The sequence below is a fragment of the Triticum aestivum genome, chromosome 2B (assembly GCF_018294505.1).
Source record: "Triticum aestivum cultivar Chinese Spring chromosome 2B, IWGSC CS RefSeq v2.1, whole genome shotgun sequence".
Lineage (NCBI taxonomy): Eukaryota > Viridiplantae > Streptophyta > Magnoliopsida > Poales > Poaceae > Triticum > Triticum aestivum.
Window position 1 is genome coordinate 770,466,847 of NC_057798.1, and position 17,540 is coordinate 770,484,386.

Sequence of the window (17,540 nt, forward strand, 5' to 3'; positions counted from 1 at the left end):
GACTTATTTTGAATTTTGAAGGCGGGGAAGATACTAATGGCGCACCATGGGCCGGTGCGCCATTAGTAACTTTTTTTTGTTTTTTTGACTTATTTTGAATTTTGAAGGCGGGAAGATACTAATGGCGCACCATGGGCAGGTGCGCCATTAGTAACTTTTTTTTTTATTTTTTTGACTTATTTTAAATTTTGAAGGCGGGAAGATACTAAAGGCGCACCATGGGCAGGTGCGCCATTAGTGAGTTTGAATTTTTTTGAACTTTTTTGCCTCTCCAGATCTTAAAAGCCCCGTATCTTTTTTTTCTGTTAGGTTTTTGAGGATTTTGAAAATGTTTAACGGGGTCAAGTCAATCACATCATTCTCCTAATGATGTGATCTCGTTAATCAAATGAAAACTCTTTTTTCCATGGTTAGGAAACATAACCATCTTTGATAAACGAGCTAGTCTAGTAGAGGCATACTAGTGACACTATGTTTGTCTATGTATTCACACATGTATTATGTTTCCGGTTAATACAATTCTAGCATGAATAATAAAAATTTATCATGATATAAGGAAATAAATAATAACTTTATTATTGCCTATAGGGCATATTTCCTTCAGGAGGGCGCCCCCCCCCCTACTGGGCATGCCCCCTGTCTCATGGGCCCGTCGAGCACCTCCCGACCGACTTCTTTCGCCTATATATTCCCCTGTACCCTAAAAACATCGAATATCAAGATAGATCGGGATTTCCGCCGCCGCAAGCCTCTGTAGCCACCAAAAACCTCTTGAGAGCCCTTCCCAGCACCCTGCCAGAGAGGGGATCCATCACCGGTGGCCATCTTCATCATCCCGGCTCTCTCCATGACAAAGAGGGAGTAGTTCACCGTCAGGGCTGAGGGTATGTACCAGTAGCTATGTGTTTGATCTCTCTCTCTCTCTCTCGTGTTCTCTCTCGTGTTCCCTCTACGGCACGATCTTGATGTATCCCGAGCATTGCTGTTGTAGTTGGATCTTATGATGTTTCTCCCCCTCTACTCTCTTGTGATGAATTGAGTTTCCCCTTTGAAGTTATCTTATCGGATTGGGTCTTTTATGAGAACACTTGATGTATGTCTTGCCGTGCTTATCTGTGGTGACAATGGGATATCATGTGCCTCTTGATGTATGTTTTGGTGACCAACTTGCAGGTTCCACCCATGAACCTATGCATAGGGGTTGGCACACGTTCTTGACTCTCCGGTAGAGACTTTGGGGCACTCTTTGAAGTACTTTGTGTTGGTTGAATAGATGAATCTGAGATTGTGTGATGCATATCGTATAATCATGCCCACAGATACTTGAGGTGACAATGGAGTATCTAGGTGACATTAGGGTTTTGGTTGATTTGTGTCTTAAGGTGTTATTCTAGTACAAACTCTTTTATAGATCGATCCGAAAGAATAACTTTGAGGTGGTTTCGTACCCTACCATAATCTCTTCGTCCGTTCTACGCTATTAGTGTCTTTGGAGTGACTCTTTGTTGCATGTTGAGGGATTGTTATATGATCTATCTATGTTATTATTGTTGAGAGAACTTGCACTAGTGAAAGTATGAACCCTAGGCCATATTTCCTATCATTGCAATACCGTTTATGGTCACTTTTACCACTCGTTACCTTGCTGTTTTTATTATTTCAGACTACTAAAACCCATATCTACTATCTATTTTGCACTTGTATCACCATCTCTTCGCCGAACTAGTGCACCTATACAATTTTCCATTGTATTGGGTGTGTTGGGGACACAAGAGACTCTTTGTTATTTGGTTGCAGGGTTGCTTGAGAGAGACCATCTTCATCCTACGCCTCCTATGGATTGATAAACCTTAGGTCATTCACTTGAGGGAAATTTGCTACTGTCCTACAAACCTGTGCACTTACAGGCCCAACAACGTCTACAAGAAGAAGGTTGTGTAGTAGACATCAGACGCCTCAACTACGGGATCATCTCTCTCATCCCAAAGGTTCCTGGGGCGTCCGACATGCGTCAATTTCGACCGATCACGGTCATTAACGTGATCTTCCGGATTCTGGCTAAAGGGTACGCCAATAGGGTGACCCTGTTGGCCGACCGTGTGACGCATCCCAACAAGTTGGCTTTCATTAAGGGCCGTTACATCCTGGATGGGGTCCTAGTCCTTCATCAAATCCTCCATGAGGTCCGCTCCAAAAACCTAATGGCGGTTTTTTTGAATATTGACTCCCATAAGGCTTATGACACGGTTAGCTGGCCCTTCCTTGAGGGGAGGGGAGGGGAGGAGAGGAGGGAGGACGAGGTTCCCGAAGAGGAGGAGGTCGCCGGAGAGGAGGAGGAGGTTGCCGGAGAGGAGGAGGAGGTCGCCGGAGAGGAGGTGGAGGTCGCCGGAGAGGAGAAGGAGGTCGCCAGAGAGGAGGAGAAGGAGTGGAGGAGAGGAGAGGAGGAGATGGAGTGGAGGAGAGGAGAGGAGATGGAGTGGAGGAGAGGTGGAGTGGAGGAGGTGCGCCCAGCCATATATACGACATAGTAATGGCGCACCGTGGGCAGGTGCGCCATTACTAACTTTTTTTAATTTTTTTGACTTATTTTGAATTTTGAAGGCGGGGAAGATACTAATGGCGCACCATGGGCCGGTGCGCCATTAGTATTTTTTTTATTTTTTTGACTTATTTTGAATTTTGAAGGCGGGAAGATACTAATGGCGCACCATGGGCAGGTGCGCCATTAGTAACTTTTTTTTATTTTTTTGACTTATTTTAAATTTTGAAGGCGGGAAGATACTAATGGCGCACCATGGGCAGGTGCGCCATTAGTGAGTTTGAATTTTTTTGAACTTTTTTGCCTCTCCAGATCTTAAAAGCCCCGTATCTTTTTTTTGTTAGGTTTTTGAGGATTTTGAACATGTTTAATGGGGTCAAGTCAATCACATCATTCTCCTAATGATGTGATCTCGTTAATCAAATGACAACTCTTTTGTCCATGGTTAGGAAACATAACCATCTTTGATAAACGAGCTAGTCAAGTAGAGGCATACTAGTGACACTATGTTTGTCTATGTATTCACACATGTATTATGTTTCCGGTTAATACAATTCTAGCATGAATAATAAAAATTTATCATGATATAAGGAAATAAATAATAACTTTATTATTGCCTCTAGGGCATATTTCCTTCAGGAGGCCCCCCCCCTACTGGGCATGCCCCCTGTCTCGTGGGCCCATCGAGCACCTACCGATCAACTTCTTTCGCCTATATATTCCCCCGTACCCTAAAAACATCGAATATCAAGATAGATCGGGAGTTCCGCCGCCGCAAGCCTCTGTAGCCACCAAGAACCTCTCGGGAGCCCTTCCCGGCACCCTGCCAGAGAGGGGATCCATCACCGGTGGCCATCTTCATCATCCCGGCGCTCTCCATGACAAGGAGGGAGTAGTTCACCCTCGGGGCTGAGGGTATGTACCAGTAGCTATGTGTTTGATCTCTCTCTCTCTCTCGTGTTCCCTCTTTGGCACGATCTTGATGTATCTCGAGCTTTGCTATTGTAGTTGGATCTTATGGTGTTTCTCCCCCTCTACTCTCTTGTGATGAATTGAGTTTCCCCTTTGAAGTTATCTTATCGGATTGGGTCTTTTATGAGAACACTTGATGTATGTCTTGCCGTGCTTATCTGTGGTGACAATGGGATATCATGTGCCTCTTGATGTATGTTTTGGTGACCAACTTGCAGGTTCCACCCACGAACCTATGCATAGGGGTTGGCACACGTTCTTGACTCTCCGGTAGAGACTTTGGGGCACTCTTTGAAGTACTTTGTGCTGGTTGAATAGATGAATCTGAGATTGTGTGATGCATATCGTATAATCATGCCCACGGATACTTGAGGTGACAATGGAGTATCTAGGTGACATTAGGGTTTTGGTTGATTTGTGTCTTAAGGTGTTATTCTAGTTCAAACTCTTTTATAGATCGATCGAAAGAATAACTTTGAGGTGGTTTCGTACCCTACCATAATCTCTTCGTTCGTTCTGCGCTATTAGTGTCTTTGGAGTGACACTTTGTTGCATGTTGAGGGATTGTTATATGATCTATCTATGTTGTTATTGTTGAGAGAACTTGCACTAGTGAAAGTATGAACCCTAGGCCTTGTTTCCTATCATTACATTACCGTTTACGGTGGCCGGAGAGGAGGAGAAGGAGTGGAGGAGAGGAGAGGAGGAGATGGAGTGGAGGAGAGGAGAGGAGATGGAGTGGAGGAGAGGTGGAGTGGAGGAGGTGCGCCCAGCCATACATACGACATAGTAATGGCGCACCGTGGGCAGGTGCGCCATTACTAACTTTTTTTAATTTTTTTGACTTATTTTGAATTTTGAAGGCGGGGAAGATACTAATGGCGCACCATGGGCCGGTGTGCCATTAGTAATTTTTTTTTTATTTTTTTGACTTATTTTGAATTTTGAAGGCGGGAAGATACTAATGGCGCACCATGGGCAGGTGCGCCATTAGTAACTTTTTTTTATTTTTTTGACTTATTTTAAATTTTGAAGGCGGGAAGATACTAATGGCGCACCATGGGCAGGTGCGCCATTCGTGAGTTTGAATTTTTTTGAACTTTTTTGCCTCTACAGATCTTAAAAGCCCCGTATCTTTTTTTCTGTTAGGTTTTTGAGGATTTTGAAAATGTTTAACGGGGTCAAGTCAATCACATCATTCTCCTAAATATGTGATCTCGTTAAGCAAATGACAACTCTTTTGTCCATGGTTAGGAAACATAACCATCTTTGATAAATGAGCTAGTCAAGTAGAGGCATACTAGTGACACTATGTTTGTCTATGTATTCACACATGTATTATGTTTCCGGTTAATACAATTCTAGCATGAATAATAAAAATTTATCATGATATAAGGAAATAAATAATAACTTTATTATTGCCTCTAGGGCATATTTCCTTCAGGAGGGCGCCCCCCCCTACTGGGCATGCCCCCTGTCTCGTGGGCCCGTCGAGCACCTCCCGACCGACTTCTTTCGCCTATATATTCCCCCGTGCCCTAAAAACATCGAATATCAAGATAGATTGGGAGTTCCGCCGCCGCAAGCCTCTGTAGCCACCAAAAACCTCTCGGGAGCCCTTCCCGGCACCCTGCCAGAGAGGGGATCCATCACCGGTGGCCATCTTCATCATTCCGGTGCTCTCCATGACAAGGAGGGAGTAGTTCACCCTCGGGGCTGAGGGTATGTACCAGTAGCTATGTGTTTGATCTCTCTCTCTCTCTCGTGTTCCCTCTATGGCACGATCTTGATGTATCCCGAGCTTTGCTATTGTAGTTGGATCTTATGATGTTTCTCCCCCTCTACTCTCTTGTGATGAATTGAGTTTCCCCTTTGAAGTTATCTTATCGGATTGGGTCTTTTATGAGAACACTTGATGTATGTCTTGCTGTGCTTATCTGTGGTGACAATGGGAAATCATGTGCCTCTTGATGTATGTTTTGGTGACCAACTTGCAGGTTCCACCCATGAACCTATGCATAGGGGTTGGCACACGTTCTTGACTCTCCGGTAGAGACTTTGGGGAACTCTTTGAAGTACTTTGTGTTGGTTGAATAGATGAATATGAGATTGTGTGATGCATATCGTATAATCATGCCCACGGATACTTGAGGTGACAATGGAGTATCTAGGTGACATTAGGGTTTTGGTTGATTTGTGTCTTAAGGTGTTATTCTAGTACAAACTCTTTTATAGATCGATCCGAAAGAATAACTTTGAGGTGGTTTCGTACCCTACCATAATCTTTTCGTTCGTTCTGCGCTATTAGTGTCTTTGGAGTGACTCTTTGTTGCATGTTGAGGGATTGTTATATGATCTATCTATGTTATTATTGTTGAGAGAACTTGCACTAGTGAAAGTATGAACCCTAGGCCTTGTTTCCTATCATTGCAATACCGTTTACGGTCACTTTTACCACTCATTACCTTGCTGTTTTTATTATTTCAGACTACTAAAACCCATATCTACTATCTATTTTGCACTTGTATCACCATCTCTTCGCCGAACTAGTGCACCTATACAATTTTCCATTGTATTGGGTGTGTTGGGGACACAAGAGACTCTTTGTTATTTGGTTGCAGGGTTGCTTGAGAGAGACCATCTTCATCCTACACCTCCTATGGATTGATAAACCTTAGGTCATTCACTTGAGGGAAATTTGCTACTGTCCTACAAACCTGTGCACTTACAGGCCCAACAATGTCTACAAGAAGAAGGTTGTGTAGTAGACATCAGACGCCTCAACTACGGGATCATCTCTCTCATCCCAAAGGTTCCCGGGGCGTCCGACATGCGTCAATTTCGACCGATCACGGTCATTAACGTGATCTTCCGGATTCTGGCTAAAGGGTACGCCAATAGGGTGACCCTGTTGGCCGACCGTGTGACGCATCCCAACCAGTCGGCTTTCATTAAGGGCCGTTACATCCTGGATGGGGTCCTAGTCCTTCATGAAATCCTCCATGAGGTCCGCTCCAAAAACATGATGGCGTTTTTTTAATATTGACTTCCATAAGGCTTATGACACGGTTAGCTGGCCCTTCCTTGAGGGGAGGGGAGGGGAGGAGAGGAGGGAGGAGGAGGTTCCCGAAGAGGAGGAGGTCACCGGAGAGGAGGAGGAGGTCGCTGGAGAGGAGGAGGAGGTCGCCGGAGAGGAGGAGGAGGTCGCCGGAGAGGAGAAGGAGGTCGCCGGAGAGGAGGAGAAGGAGTGGAGGAGAGGACAGGAGGAGATGGAGTGCAGGAGAGGAGAGGAGATGGAGTGGAGGAGAGGTGGAGTGGAGGAGGTGCGCCCAGCCATATATACGACATAGTAATGGCGCACCGTGGGCAGGTGCGCCATTACTAACTTTTTTTTGTTTTTTTGACTTATTTTGAATTTTGAAGGCGGGGAAGATACTAATGGCGCACCATCGGCCGGTGCGCCATTAGTAATTTTTTTTTCATTTTTTTGACTTATTTTGAATTTTGAAGGCGGGGAAGATACTAATGGCGCACCATGGGCAGGTGCGCCATTAGTAACTTTTATTTTTATTTTTTTGACTTATTTTGAATTTTGAAGGCGGGAAGATACTAATGGCGCACCATGGGCAGGTGCGCCATTAGTAATTTTTTTTTATTTTTTTGACTTATTTTAAATTTTGAAGGCGGGAAGATACTAATGGCACACCGTGGGCAGGTGCGCCATTACTAACTTTTTTTTATTTTTTTGACTAATTTTGAATTTTGAAGGCGGGGAAGATACTAATGGCGCACCATGGGCCGGTGCGCCATTAGTAATTTTTTTTTATTTTTTTGACTTATTTTAAATTTTGAAGGCGGGAAGATACTAATGGCACACCGTGGGCAGGTGCGCCATTACTAACTTTTTTTTATTTTTTTGACTAATTTTGAATTTTGAAGGCGGGGAAGATACTAATGGCGCACCATGGGCCGGTGCGCCATTAGTAACTTTTTTTTATTTTTTTGACTTATTTTGAATTTTGAAGGCGGGAAGATACTAATGGCGCACCATGGGCAGGTGCGCCATTAGTAACTTTTATTTTTATTTTTTTTGACTTATTTTAAATTTTGAAGGCGGGAAGATACTAATGGCGCACCATGGGCAGGTCCGCCATTAGTGAGTTTGAATTTTTTTGAATTTTTTTGCCTCTCCAGATCTTAAAAGCCCCGTATCTTTTTTTCTGTTAGGTTTTTGAGGATTTTGAAAATGTTTAACGGGGTCAAGTCAATCCAATCATTCTCCTAATGATGTGATCTCGTTAATCAAATGACAACTCTTTTGTCCATGGTTAGGAAACATAACCATCTTTGATAAACGAGCTAGTCAAGTAGAGGCATACTAGTGACACTATCTTTGTCTATGTATTCACACATGTATTATGTTTCCGGTTAATACAATTCTAGCATGAATAATACAAATTTATCATGATATAAGGAAATAAATAATAACTTTATTATTGCCTCTAGGGCATATTTCCTTCAGGAGGGCGCCCCCCCTACTGGGATGCCCCCTGTCTCTGGGCCCGTCGAGCACCTCCCGACCGACTTCTTTCGCCTATATATTCCCCCGTACCCTAAAAACATCGAATATCAAGATAGATCGTGAGTTCCGCCGCCGCAAGCCTCTGTAGCCACCAAAAACCTCTCGGGAGCCCTTCCCGGCACCCTGCCAGAGAGGGGATCCATCACCGGTGGCCATCTTCATCATCCCGGCGCTCTCCATGACAAGGAGGGAGTAGTTCACCCTCGGGGCTGAGGGTATGTACCAGTAGCTATGTGTTTGATCTCTCTCTCTCTCTCGTGTTCTCTCTCGTGTTCCCTCTATGGCACGATCTTGATGTATCCCAAGCTTTGCTATTGTAGTTGGATCTTATGATGTTTCTCCCCCTCTACTCTCTTGTGATGAATTGAGTTTCCCCTTTGAAGTTATCTTATCGGATTGGGTTTTTATGAGAACACTTGATGTATGTCTTGCCGTGCTTATCTATGGTGACAATGGGATATCATGTGCCTCTTGATGTATGTTTTGGTGACCAACTTGCAGGTTCCACCCATGAACCTATGCATAGGGGTTGGCACACGTTCTTGACTCTCCGGTAGAGACTTTGGGGCACTCTTTGAAGTACTTTGTGTTGGTTGAATAGATGAATCTGAGATTGTGTGATGCATATCGTATAATCATGCCCACGGATACTTGAGGTGACAATGGAGTATCTAGGTGACATTAGGGTTTTGGTTGATTTGTGTCTTAAGGTGTTATTCTAGTACAAAATCTTTTATAGATCGATCCGAAAGAATAACTTTGAGGTGGTTTCGTACCCTACCATAATCTCTTCGTTCGTTCTGCGCTATTAGTGTCTTTGGAGTGACTCTTTGTTGCATGTTGAGGGATTGTTATATGATCTATCTATGTTATTATTGTTGAGAGAACTTGCACTAGTGAAAGTATGAACCCTAGGCCTTGTTTCCTATCATTGCAATACCGTTTACGGTCACTTTTACCACTCGTTACCTTGCTGTTTTTATTATTTCAGACTACTAAAACCCATATCTACTATCTATTTTGCACTTGTATCACCATCTCTTCGCCGAACTAGTGCACCTATACAATTTTCCATTGTATTGGGTGTGTTGGGGACACAAGAGACTCTTTGTTATTTGGTTGCAGGGTTGCTTGAGAGAGACCATCTTCATCCTACGCCTCCTATGGATTGATAAACCTTAGGTCATTCACTTGAGGGAAATTTGCTACTGTCCTACAAACCTGTGCACTTACAGGCCCAACAACGTCTACAAGAAGAAGGTTGTGTAGTAGACATCAGACGCCTCAACTACGGGATCATCTCTCTCATCCCAAAGGTTCCTGGGGCGTCCGACATGCGTCAATTTCGACCGATCACGGTCATTAACGTGATCTTCCGGATTCTGGCTAAAGGGTACGCCAATAGGGTGACCCTGTTGGCCGACCGTGTGACGCATCCCAACCAGTCGGCTTTCATTAAGGGCCGTTACATCCTGGATGGGGTCCTAGTCCTTCATGAAATCCTCCATGAGGTCCGCTCCAAAAACCTCATGGCGGTTTTTTTTGAATATTGACTTCCATAAGGCTTATGACACGGTTAGCTGGCCCTTCCTTGAGGGGAGGGGAGGGGAGGAGAGGAGGGAGGAGGAGGTTCCCGAAGAGGAGGAGGTCGCCGGAGAGGAGGAGGAGGTCGCCGGAGAGGAGGAGGAGGTCGCCGGAGAGGAGGAGGAGGTCGCCGGAGAGGAGAAGGAGGTCGCCGGAGAGGAGGAGAAGGAGTGGAGGAGAGGAGAGGAGGAGATGGAGTGGAGGAGAGGAGAGGAGATGGAGTGGAGGAGAGGTGGAGTGGAGGAGGTGCGCCCAGCCATATATACGACATAGTAATGGCGCACCGTGGGCAGGTGCGCCATTACTAACTTTTTTTTATTTTTTTGACTTATTTTGAATTTTGAAGGCGGGGAAGATACTAATGGCGCACCATGGGCCGGTGCGCCATTAGTAATTTTTTTTATTTTTTTGACTTATTTTGAATTTTGAAGGCGGGAAGATACTAATGGCGCACCATGGGCAGGTGCGCCATTAGTAACTTTTTTTTTATTTTTTTGACTTATTTTAAATTTTGAAGGCGGGAAGATACTAATGGCGCACCATGGGCAGGTGCGCCATTAGTGAGTTTGAATTTTTTTGAATTTTTTTGCCTCTCCAGATCTTAAAAGCCCCGTATCTTTTTTTCTGTTAGGTTTTTGAGGATTTTGAAAATGTTTAACGGGGTCAAGTCAATCACATCATTCTCCTAATGATGTGATCTCGTTAATCAAATGACAACTCTTTTGTCCATGGTTAGGAAACATAACCATCTTTGATAAACGAGCTAGTCAAGTAGAGGCATACTAGTGACACTATGTTTGTCTATGTATTCACACATGTATTATGTTTCCGGTTAATACAATTCTAGCATGAATAATAAAAATTTATCATGATATAAGGAAATAAATAATAACTTTATTATTGCCTCTAGGGCATATTTCCTTCAGGAGGGCGCCCCCCCTACTGGGCATGCCCCCTGTCTCGTGGGCCCGTCGAGCACCTCCCGACCGACTTCTTTCGCCTATATATTCCCCCGTACCCTAAAAACATCGAATATCAAGATAGATCGGGAGTTCCGCCGCCGCAAGCCTCTGTAGCCACCAAAAACCTCTCGGGAGCCCTTCCCGGCACCCTGCCAGAGAGGGGATCCATCACCGGTGGCCATCTTCATCATCCCGGCGCTCTCCATGACAAGGAGGGAGTAGTTCACCCTCGGGGCTGAGGGTATGTACCAGTAGCTATGTGTTTGATCTCTCTCTCTCTCTCGTGTTCTCTCTCGTGTTCCCTCTATGGCACGATCTTGATGTATCCCGAGCTTTGCTATTGTAGTTGGATCTTATGATGTTTCTCCCCCTCTACTCTCTTGTGATGAATTGAGTTTCCCCTTTGAAGTTATCTTATCGGATTGGGTCTTTTATGAGAACACTTGATGTATGTCTTGCCGTGCTTATCTGTGGTGACAATGGGATATCATGTGCCTCTTGATGTATGTTTTGGTGACCAACTTGCAGGTTCCACCCATGAACCTATGCATAGGGGTTGGCACACGTTCTTGACTCTCCGGTAGAGACTTTGGGGCACTCTTTGAAGTACTTTGTGTTGGTTGAATAGATGAATCTGAGATTGTGTGATGCATATCGTATAATCATGCCCACGGATACTTGAGGTGACAATGGAGTATCTAGGTGACATTAGGGTTTTGGTTGATTTGTGTCTTAAGGTGTTATTCTAGTACAAACTCTTTTATAGATCGATCCGAAAGAATAACTTTGAGGTGGTTTCGTACCCTACCATAATCTCTTCGTTCGTTCTGCGCTATTAGTGTCTTTGGAGTGACTCTTTGTTGCATGTTGAGGGATTGTTATATGATCTATCTATGTTATTATTGTTGAGAGAACTTGCACTAGTGAAAGTATGAACCCTAGGCCTTGTTTCCTATCATTGCAATACCGTTTACGGTCACTTTTACCACTCGTTACCTTGCTGTTTTTATTATTTCAGACTACTAAAACCCATATCTACTATCTATTTTGCACTTGTATCACCATCTCTTCGCCGAACTAGTGCACCTATACAATTTTCCATTGTATTGGGTGTGTTGGGGACACAAGAGACTCTTTGTTATTTGGTTGCAGGGTTGCTTGAGAGAGACCATCTTCATCCTACGCCTCCTATGGATTGATAAACCTTAGGTCATTCACTTGAGGGAAATTTGCTACTGTCCTACAAACCTGTGCACTTACAGGCCCAACAACGTCTACAAGAAGAAGGTTGTGTAGTAGACATCAGACGCCTCAACTACGGGATCATCTCTCTCATCCCAAAGGTTCCTGGGGCGTCCGACATGCGTCAATTTCGACCGATCACGGTCATTAACGTGATCTTCCGGATTCTGGCTAAAGGGTACGCCAATAGGGTGACCCTGTTGGCCGACCGTGTGACGCATCCCAACCAGTCGGCTTTCATTAAGGGCCGTTACATCCTGGATGGGGTCCTAGTCCTTCATGAAATCCTCCATGAGGTCCGCTCCAAAAACCTCATGGCGGTTTTTTTGAATATTGACTTCCATAAGGCTTATGACACGGTTAGCTGGCCCTTCCTTGAGGGGAGGGGAGGGGAGGAGAGGAGGGAGGAGGAGGTTCCCGAAGAGGAGGAGGTCGCCGGAGAGGAGGAGGAGGTCGCCGGAGAGGAGGAGGAGGTCGCCGGAGAGGAGGAGGAGGTCGCCGGAGAGGAGAAGGAGGTCGCCGGAGAGGAGGAGAAGGAGTGGAGGAGAGGAGAGGAGGAGATGGAGTGGAGGAGAGGAGAGGAGATGGAGTGGAGGAGAGGTGGAGTGGAGGAGGTGCGCCCAGCCATATATACGACATAGTAATGGCGCACCGTGGGCAGGTGCGCCATTACTAACTTTTTTTTATTTTTTTGACTTATTTTGAATTTTGAAGGCGGGGAAGATACTAATGGCGCACCATGGGCCGGTGCGCCATTAGTAACTTTTTTTTATTTTTTTGACTTATTTTGAATTTTGAAGGCGGGAAGATACTAATGGCGCACCATGGGCAGGTGCGCCATTAGTAACTTTTTTTTTATTTTTTTGACTTATTTTAAATTTTGAAGGCGGGAAGATACTAATGGCGCACCATGGGCAGGTGCGCCATTAGTGAGTTTGAATTTTTTTGAATTTTTTTGCCTCTCCAGATCTTAAAAGCCCCGTATCTTTTTTTCTGTTAGGTTTTTGAGGATTTTGAAAATGTTTAACGGGGTCAAGTCAATCACATCATTCTCCTAATGATGTGATCTCGTTAATCAAATGACAACTCTTTTGTCCATGGTTAGGAAACATAACCATCTTTGATAAACGAGCTAGTCAAGTAGAGGCATACTAGTGACACTATGTTTGTCTATGTATTCACACATGTATTATGTTTCCGGTTAATACAATTCTAGCATGAATAATAAAAATTTATCATGATATAAGGAAATAAATAATAACTTTATTATTGCCTCTAGGGCATATTTCCTTCAGGAGGGCGCCCCCCCTACTGGGCATGCCCCCTGTCTCGTGGGCCCGTCGAGCACCTCCCGACCGACTTCTTTCGCCTATATATTCCCCCGTACCCTAAAAACATCGAATATCAAGATAGATCGGGAGTTCCGCCGCCGCAAGCCTCTGTAGCCACCAAAAACCTCTCGGGAGCCCTTCCCGGCACCCTGCCAGAGAGGGGATCCATCACCGGTGGCCATCTTCATCATCCCGGCGCTCTCCATGACAAGGAGGGAGTAGTTCACCCTCGGGGCTGAGGGTATGTACCAGTAGCTATGTGTTTGATCTCTCTCTCTCTCTCGTGTTCTCTCTCGTGTTCCCTCTATGGCACGATCTTGATGTATCCCGAGCTTTGCTATTGTAGTTGGATCTTATGATGTTTCTCCCCCTCTACTCTCTTGTGATGAATTGAGTTTCCCCTTTGAAGTTATCTTATCGGATTGGGTCTTTTATGAGAACACTTGATGTATGTCTTGCCGTGCTTATCTGTGGTGACAATGGGATATCATGTGCCTCTTGATGTATGTTTTGGTGACCAACTTGCAGGTTCCACCCATGAACCTATGCATAGGGGTTGGCACACGTTCTTGACTCTCCGGTAGAGACTTTGGGGCACTCTTTGAAGTACTTTGTGTTGGTTGAATAGATGAATCTGAGATTGTGTGATGCATATCGTATAATCATGCCCACGGATACTTGAGGTGACAATGGAGTATCTAGGTGACATTAGGGTTTTGGTTGATTTGTGTCTTAAGGTGTTATTCTAGTACAAACTCTTTTATAGATCGATCCGAAAGAATAACTTTGAGGTGGTTTCGTACCCTACCATAATCTCTTCGTTCGTTCTGCGCTATTAGTGTCTTTGGAGTGACTCTTTGTTGCATGTTGAGGGATTGTTATATGATCTATCTATGTTATTATTGTTGAGAGAACTTGCACTAGTGAAAGTATGAACCCTAGGCCTTGTTTCCTATCATTGCAATACCGTTTACGGTCACTTTTACCACTCGTTACCTTGCTGTTTTTATTATTTCAGACTACTAAAACCCATATCTACTATCTATTTTGCACTTGTATCACCATCTCTTCGCCGAACTAGTGCACCTATACAATTTTCCATTGTATTGGGTGTGTTGGGGACACAAGAGACTCTTTGTTATTTGGTTGCAGGGTTGCTTGAGAGAGACCATCTTCATCCTACGCCTCCTATGGATTGATAAACCTTAGGTCATTCACTTGAGGGAAATTTGCTACTGTCCTACAAACCTGTGCACTTACAGGCCCAACAACGTCTACAAGAAGAAGGTTGTGTAGTAGACATCAGACGCCTCAACTACGGGATCATCTCTCTCATCCCAAAGGTTCCTGGGGCGTCCGACATGCGTCAATTTCGACCGATCACGGTCATTAACGTGATCTTCCGGATTCTGGCTAAAGGGTACGCCAATAGGGTGACCCTGTTGGCCGACCGTGTGACGCATCCCAACCAGTCGGCTTTCATTAAGGGCCGTTACATCCTGGATGGGGTCCTAGTCCTTCATGAAATCCTCCATGAGGTCCGCTCCAAAAACCTCATGGCGGTTTTTTTGAATATTGACTTCCATAAGGCTTATGACACGGTTAGCTGGCCCTTCCTTGAGGGGAGGGGAGGGGAGGAGAGGAGGGAGGAGGAGGTTCCGGAGAGGAGGAGGAGGTCGCCGGAGAGGAGGAGGAGGTCGCCGGAGAGGAGAAGGAGGTCGCCGGAGAGGAGGAGAAGGAGTGGAGGAGAGGAGAGGAGGAGATGGAGTGGAGGAGAGGAGAGGAGATGGAGTGGAGGAGAGGTGGAGTGGAGGAGGTGCGCCCAGCCATATATACGACATAGTAATGGCGCACCGTGGGCAGGTGCGCCATTACTAACTTTTTTTTATTTTTTTGACTTATTTTGAATTTTGAAGGCGGGGAAGATACTAATGGCGCACCATGGGCCGGTGCGCCATTAGTAACTTTTTTTTTATTTTTTTGACTTATTTTGAATTTTGAAGGCGGGAAGATACTAATGGCGCACCATGGGCAGGTGCGCCATTAGTAACTTTTTTTTTATTTTTTTGACTTATTTTAAATTTTGAAGGCGGGAAGATACTAATGGCGCACCATGGGCAGGTGCGCCATTAGTGAGTTTGAATTTTTTTGAATTTTTTTGCCTCTCCAGATCTTAAAAGCCCCGTATCTTTTTTTCTGTTAGGTTTTTGAGGATTTTGAAAATGTTTAACGGGGTCAAGTCAATCACATCATTCTCCTAATGATGTGATCTCGTTAATCAAATGACAACTCTTTTGTCCATGGTTAGGAAACATAACCATCTTTGATAAACGAGCTAGTCAAGTAGAGGCATACTAGTGACACTATGTTTGTCTATGTATTCACACATGTATTATGTTTCCGGTTAATACAATTCTAGCATGAATAATAAAAATTTATCATGATATAAGGAAATAAATAATAACTTTATTATTGCCTCTAGGGCATATTTCCTTCAGGAGGGCGCCCCCCCCTACTGGGCATGCCCCCTGTCTCGTGGGCCCGTCGAGCACCTCCCGACCGACTTCTTTCGCCTATATATTCCCCCGTACCCTAAAAACATCGAATATCAAGATAGATCGGGAGTTCCGCCGCCGCAAGCCTCTGTAGCCACCAAAAACCTCTCGGGAGCCCTTCCCGGCACCCTGCCAGAGAGGGGATCCATCACCGGTGGCCATCTTCATCATCCCGGCGCTCTCCATGACAAGGAGGGAGTAGTTCACCCTCGGGGCTGAGGGTATGTACCAGTAGCTATGTGTTTGATCTCTCTCTCTCTCTCGTGTTCTCTCTCGTGTTCCCTCTATGGCACGATCTTGATGTATCCCGAGCTTTGCTATTGTAGTTGGATCTTATGATGTTTCTCCCCCTCTACTCTCTTGTGATGAATTGAGTTTCCCCTTTGAAGTTATCTTATCGGATTGGGTCTTTTATGAAAACACTTGATGTATGTCTTGCCGTGCTTATCTGTGGTGACAATGGGATATCATGTGCCTCTTGATGTATGTTTTGGTGACCAACTTGCAGGTTCCACCCATGAACCTATGCATAGGGGTTGGCACACGTTCTTGACTCTCCGGCACACGTTCTTGACTCTCCAAGAGGAGAAGGAGGTCGCCGGAGAGGAGGAGAAGGAGTGGAGGAGTGGAGAGGAGGAGATGGAGTGGAGGAGAGGAGAGGAGATGGAGTGGAGGAGAGGTGGAGTGGAGGAGGTGCGCCCAGCCATATATACGACATAGTAATGGCGCACCGTCGGCAGGTGCGCCATTACTAACTTATTTATTTATTTTTTTGACTTATTTTGAATTTTGAAGGCGGGGAAGATACTAATGGCGCACCATGGGCCGGTGCGCCATTAGTAACTTTTTTTTATTTTTTTGACTTATTTTGAATTTTGAAGGCAGGAAGATACTAATGGCGCACCTGCGCCATTAGTAACTTTTTTTTTATTTTTTTGACTTATTTTAAATTTTGAAGGCGGGAAGATACTAATGGCGCACCATGGGCAGGTGCACCATTAGTGAGTTTGATTTTTTTCTTTTGAATTTTTTTGCCTCTCCAGATCTTAAAAGCCCCGTATCTTTTTTTCTGTTAGGTTTTTGAGGATTTTGAAAATGTTTAACGGGGTCAAGTCAATCACATCATTCTCCAAATGATGTGATCTCGTTAATCAAATGACAACTCTTTTTTCCATGGTTAGGAAACATAACCATCTTTGATAAACGAGCTAGTCAAGTAGAGGCATACTAGTGACACTATGTTTGTCTATGTATTCACACATGTATTATGTTTCCGGTTAATACAATTCTAGCATGAATAATAAAAATTTATCATGATATAAGGAAATAAATAATAACTTTATTGTTGCCTCTAGGGCATATTTCCTTCAGGAGGGCGCCCCCCCTACTGGGCATGCCCCCTGTCACGTGGGCCCGTCGAGCACCTCCCGACCGACTTCTTTCGCCTATATATTCCCCCGTACCCTAAAAACATCGAATATCAAGATAGATCGGGAGTTCCACCGCCGCAAGCCTCTGTAGCCACCAAAAACCTCTCGGGAGCCCTTCCCGGCACCCTGCCAGAGAGGGGATCCATCACCGGTGGCCATCTTCATCATCCCGGCCCTCTCCATGACAAGGAGGGAGTAGTTCACCCTCGGGGCTGAGGGTATGTACCAGTAGCTATGAGTTTGATCTCTCTCTCTCTCTCGTGTTCTCTCTCGTGTTCCCTCTATGGCACGATCTTGATGTATCCCGAGCATTGCTATTGTAGTTGGATCTTATGATGTTTCT